We start from the raw sequence: 6,572 nt of genomic DNA, 5'->3' as shown, positions 1-6,572 counted from the left end.
AGAAAGAGGGTGGTACCTCAAGTCTTTTAGTAATATTCACTTGCTGCTTATTGTTCAACATGGACCCAATCATTTTTTTTATATTGGAACATTATTTTTTATAGTTGATTTAAGTAAAGAGTGGCTCTTTTTCTCTGTCGCAGTGATTAAATGTTTTCTACGGACTTGGCTCAGGATAATACTATTATCCCTTTTGCAGGAGGCCTTACCACTTACAATGAAAACAATGCCCCCAGGCTTGTTGGCAACATTCTCTTTTACCAATGAGCAGTGGATACTGTAAGTAAGTTGTAGCCAACTTGAGAGGTAGTGGCGGCTTAGGCAAGACTCAAACTGGAAACTGGTAGGAGGAAAATAATTGTACATATTTTCATTAGACAAGCAATACCCTCCCATATAGATTTTAAGCTCAACGGGGCAGGGACCTCCATCCTCTTGTGTCTTTGACTCTTAACTTATTGCAACTTTATCTTGTATTTATTTGTATTTATTGTTATACTTTGTATTTATCTATTATTTTAATAACCCCCTGTTTGTATTAATGTATTCTACTGTACAGCGCTGCGTACATAAGTAGCGCTTTATAAATAAACATATACATACATACACACAGGGAACAATCACTTTCTATACCCAGTTAGAAGGGGCAGGCTTGGGCAGCTGGACTCCATTGCCACCAATTGCTGGCTTCCCTTGATGGCCCCTGCATGTTGGAATTTCTACCTAACTTGCTGAGCAGAGCCCTGTTCATTATTCTTCACAGTGTAGGAAATCAGTAAAGCATAGAACATGGCTTCTTTATATTTGCTGAACACAACACAAACAGTATAATTTGACTCATGATTATAGGCGTATATGTGATTTATAGATAAAATGTTCCATGTTACATATTTTTACATAATTGTTTTCTTCTCAAAATAGCTTTCAGCGATTGTAAGCGCCAAACTCAAACAAAGCAAGAAATTACTGGGATGAGATTGGGCAATTTCCATTTGTTGTTTTTGTATGAGATCACCCTGTCATTATTTGTGATGTATTTAGATTTGTTGTGGCATTACTAGGAACAGTAAGAATTCCAACATTTACATGATGCGACAGAAGAATCCATGCAAAAATAAACTGACAAAACAAATCTAACTATTACCTGTGCACTTACTGCCGTCACTAGAGGAATAAAAGAAGGTTAATGCATGAATAAGTACTATAAGGAAACTCATATATTTTGCTATTCGGACAGCATCCACTCCTGTTTGAGAAGTTTCATTGGAGTGTAGTGATAGTAGTACAGGTATGGGACCCCTTATCCGGAAACCCGTTATCCAGAAAGCTCCAAATTACGAAAAGCCTGTCTCCCATAGACTCCATTTTAATCAAATAATTCAGAATTTTAAAACTGATTTCCTTTTTCTCTGTAGAAATAAAACAGTACATTGTAATTGATCCCATAAGAATGCATAAGAATAAAGCAGAATTATATATTGTCAATCAGCTATGGCTAAATATTTGCTTTGAATTTTGTATCTTGTAGGATTTTGTCACAAATTAATTACATATCACCAATTATAAAAGCCTAAACATATCTTTCTCTCATTTTAAATATTGCTTTTCACAGTATTACCATTGCCACTTTTTTTTATAGGATAAAACACATATGCAGCAGTAAATACTCCACACATACACTGTCGGTCCTAAAGTATCCAGACAACAGCTTATTCCAAAATCAAGAGTATTAACTGAAGCTGGCCTTCCTTTACTGCCATAACAGCCTCTACTTATCTTGGAAGGTTTTACATTAGATTTTAGCATATTGCTGGTTGGATTTACTTTAATTCATGCACAAGAGCATTGACACTGATTTTAGGGATCAGACCTGGCATTCCGGGTCACCCCACCTGGGTTGAGATCAGGGCTTCTGGGATCTGCCAAACCCAAACTTTTCTGTGTGACTGCAAGGGGACGAAATGCCCTTTATCACTTCAGAGGAACACATTTCAGCTGCATCTCAGTCAATGGTATTGAACTTCATGCCAATAAAGCGGATACCTGTCTCAGATCACCTATTACTTCCCCCATAGCCCCTACACATAGTTCTTGTACTGTGGCTGCTCCCAGTGATTATTTGGAATTCAGCAGTGAGACTTCCAAGACTAAGAATGTATGAATTTAAACAGAGTGTATACATACTAATGCTAAAAATGTGGCCAGATAATGTTGGCCAGATAGAGTATAAATATTTTGGCCATATAGAGTATATATATATCCCTATATAGTTCTATAAACTAGTGTTTTCTGAGTTTTTGCATTCAAGACCCCCTTTGTTTTGTAGCATTTGGTCAGGACATTAATAAAGTTATTACTCATCATACCTATAGCTCCTTGAACATGTTGGACATGTTAAAAAGTTTTCACTACAAATCTCTCCCTATTTGTCCCTCAAACTTTTCTTCCATGATAAGGCTCTAAAATCTCTCTAACTGGGAAAGGGGCATATCTGAAACACATGAAACTGCATATATTTTATTTTAATGCAAAAAAACAGTTTTTCCATGGTTTTCTTTCTCTGTGGCCTCTTAAGAATAAGAGCCTCTCTCTTAAGGTAACCACATACAATTGAGGCGTGCAATATCAGATTGATCTGAAGGCAATGAAATCACAGTCCTGGGTTACAGGCTGTTGGGATGAGGACAGCATGAACACACTGATGCACTCCTCGTCCTAAAAGGATTTTTAAACCTGCCGACATCTGGGTGATTTTCGGACAGGTTCTGGTAGGGTAGGCTTGTATGGCCACCTTTAGGATTGTCACCTGTGAGACAGAACCCTGCACTAAGTGACATGGTGGTCAGCGAATCACCAGCTGTATCACAAACCCACCCCTGACATTGCACGCTGAGACTTATAGCAATAAAAGGTTGGCAGCCCTAGCCATTCTTCATTATATTTTAATGCCCTTTTTGGAATATAGCCTGCCACTACATAAGGATCAAAAGTAACTGAGTAACAGGCTTTATGAATAGAGCATAGGGAATATAGATCCTTGTGTTACTTTTCTTAAATTTTTTTTCATTTTTATCTATTGAAACATATCAGTTGAATAAATCTGTTCCTGATGTTCTTTTCTTCCTAAATGTAATCCAAGTTCCTACTCTTGCAAGCTCCCCTCAGCAACTTCTGTATCGCCCCCTCCACACTCTTCTTGTGGTATGGTGCCCTTACGAGATGTCAAAAGGCCTGTGGTCTCATATTCCAAGGGGCATGATGTGATGTCATTAGGGTGGTCAGACAAACATTGGTGTGAAGGATCCCGCCTTGGCATGGCCAACTCTAACACCAGAAACTATGCATATCTATTCCAAGGTACACAGTCCTGCAAGAACTTTAAAGAGTATAGCAGCCCATTAATACTGGATGGGATTACTAACTAACTTTATGCACATTTGTAACCTTTCTTTGTGTTACTATAATTTAAATTATGTGTTTTCTTCTCTAAGAGAGACAACTAAGATGAAAGTCAAGACATATAGCACCATTGAGTGTTTCAGATGCCAGTTTACTGATAATTCATCATCACTCGTCTGCTCAGAAGTTGTTTGGATATGTGATGGAACATTGCTATTTCTATTTCCTTTAGATTAGATGTGCCTAAACTGTGTGATGTTCTTCCCTGGGAGGGCTGGAAGCCAGAAGCATGGGGGGCAAAAAAAGCTCTCATTGGGGGTGCAGCACAACAGGATCAGGCTTTGAGGCACAAGTGCTGTCTAAAGTTTATATTTATCACTGCTGCAAATTGTATATCATTACTTGGAAGAATGGAAATCTTCATAGGCATAAAACTAGTGTGAAATAATTATTGATCTGATTTAGTTCAGCATACAGCTGATTAACTCTCAATCAATAAGATATAAACATCCTTGTTAGAGCGGAGGGGAACTTCAGAATCTGACACTGCTAAAAGCGCAGTGGTTTCCTTGTGAGAATACACTCCGGCATAGTGACAGGCAGAAAAAGTAACTTAGGCACAAATTTGACTCGAACTGGGAATAGTTTATCTGCACTGACATTTTCTTGCTAATAGTATTATTGATGTGACAACTACAGGCTTATTTTCCAGTACTCAGGCCAATGTTGGACTAATCCTACTAATATCTCTTTTAAAAGTCTTTTAATCAGCCATTGTGAAACTTCATGCACTAACACATCCATCAGCTTGAGTTTTCTGTGGGGATCTCAGGATGAGCTGGGCTTCCGTTGTGTTAAACACAGATTGGCAGGCCAAGCGTTCCCGAGGTATATGCATTGTCTATGCACAGCAAAGGCATACCAACCCCTCCACTGTCTTTACATAAAGAGATTTATAGGCCAAATCAAAAGGAAATAATATGATTATTCCTTAATGTATAATGCAATGTATAGTACATACACACCCAAATAACTGTATAGCACAATCATTTCCTACAATCAAAATATATATATATATATATTTTCTGAAACATAACTGTATACAGTAAAATTCCAAGTTTTCATTTTTGAGGATACAATCTTATATATATCCTATATATATATTTATGAATGGCTTATAAACACTTTTAACAGGGCATGGCTCTAATGTGAATAAATGGTACACGTTAAAATGGTAATGTAAAATCAGGAAAGGCAATATATAATGGTGGGACCAAAAATACAGTGTAAAATTATGGGAAATTTAAAATCGGGGTTTTTCTGTAGTTGTAATAATGTAATCTTTCAGCTAAGCATGCAAAAGTTGCCTTTTGGCTACAGTATGACCTGATCTGCCCAGACCACATTTAGTTATGCCCAACCACACCCTGGATCCGCCAACCCACCTACTGGCAAGCTCAGCTCTTTTCAGGTCTGTTATTATCTGGCTCCGTCCCACCAAAGTAAGAACAACTGGATTATTGTGTTTCCCCATCTAGGGTCTCTAGTGACACTCACTGGTGTTATTATACATACATGATATGGTGCGGTGAGGGGTTATAGCACATCATTTTCAGTTCCCAAGACTAATTTATTTTCTAAAGTGTACACTATGATGTAAGACTACAAAATGCATTCTGCATATAAATACCATGAAAAATAGGAGAAGGCTCTTTGCAGAGAGCTTGTCAGTGAATAAGAATATATTAATTAGTACATTGTTTTATTTACAGAATATTACATAACTGATAATGCATGAGACATTAGTGAGCCACTTTCCTATAAAGGCAATTAAGAATGCTTATTTACAGCACAAATAGGCCCAGAATAGCTGGGAAGCAGTATGATTGTGCATCATTTTCTGCTAAAACAAAAAGTAAAAACAAACAAGGGAAATAACATTGACAACAGGACTAATTTCTGAAAGCCAGAATGCCAACTTTCCTGCTTATTTATTTGTACAAATGTTTCAAAAGCCAAAAATGTATAATCCCAAAAAAATAAGACTTTTAACAGAATCTTTTTTCTTTTATAGGCTCCCACATACACACAATTGCACACATTCATTTAGACACTTTTCATCACAAACCCACACTTGTTCCAAAAGCAACCCTACCCTATAAAATGTGATGGGTCGAAAGTAAAACATGCTAATTGTGAAAAATGTTAATATTGAAAAGTAGAATGATAATTTTAGCAATAATGACACAAGCCTTCCTTATGTCATTCTACAGCCCTACTGTAGTTGAATAGCAACATATATCCCTTAAGAAGCTGCCAGGGATGTGGCTTAACAAACCAATGGGTAGTGGGCTCTGATATTATTTTGGGATGTGGCCTGAAGAACAGAGCAAACAAACTCTGGTCATAGCATTCAAATACATTTTGGAACATTAATAAACCTGGCCCTGTAAAGTACCTTACCTTAGTAGGCAACTTCAGGTGATCTCAGAAAGCTGAAGCAACTCATATGTTTTCACACTGTCAATTTACGTTATTGCTGCCGGGAAAGCATTCGGACATTAGTCGCCCATGCTAGAGGAGATTAATCACGGGATGTCTAATTTCCTTGTCTGTCAGCATTTCCAAAGCATTTCTGCTCCTGCATGCCAAGCCGCCCAGTCCATGTGCCGAGTCTCCTATGCTTCCATTGCTAGCTGGCCTGTGCTCTTTCATGCCAATTTATTCCTTGTATGACACTTCAAATCATCCCTGACCCTACACACCAAGCGGCCCCTGCAAAATCCTGTTAAGTAAAGGTACTTTGTACTTCCGCAAGTGCACTTGGCGCCCCTCAGCCATGGAGCTTCCTTATGTCCCACAGAGACCTAAGTCAATTGCCATGGTACACTTGCGCTAAAAGAACAGGCCATACACATCACTCGCACACTAAGGGAGGCATTTACTAACATTCCTTTTTTTTTTTTCATGATTTTGCACTAAAAGCAGGCATGTTTCTGGAGTCTGAGCTGTCCCCCTCACACCCGATGCTTACCTTTCCAAGAAATGCAGAGGGGCGAGGGGAGCCGTAATTTAAAAATTGTAATTAAAATGTCACCAGGGGCAACTTTTTGCCACCTCAGATAATTTGTAGGCTGCTGCCACCTGAAGCGAATTTCTCAACTCTCATCATC

This window comes from Xenopus tropicalis, chromosome 6 (genome assembly GCF_000004195.4).
Source record: "Xenopus tropicalis strain Nigerian chromosome 6, UCB_Xtro_10.0, whole genome shotgun sequence".
In the NCBI taxonomy this organism is placed as follows: Eukaryota; Metazoa; Chordata; class Amphibia; order Anura; family Pipidae; genus Xenopus; species Xenopus tropicalis.
This window is presented reverse-complemented; position numbering follows the sequence as displayed.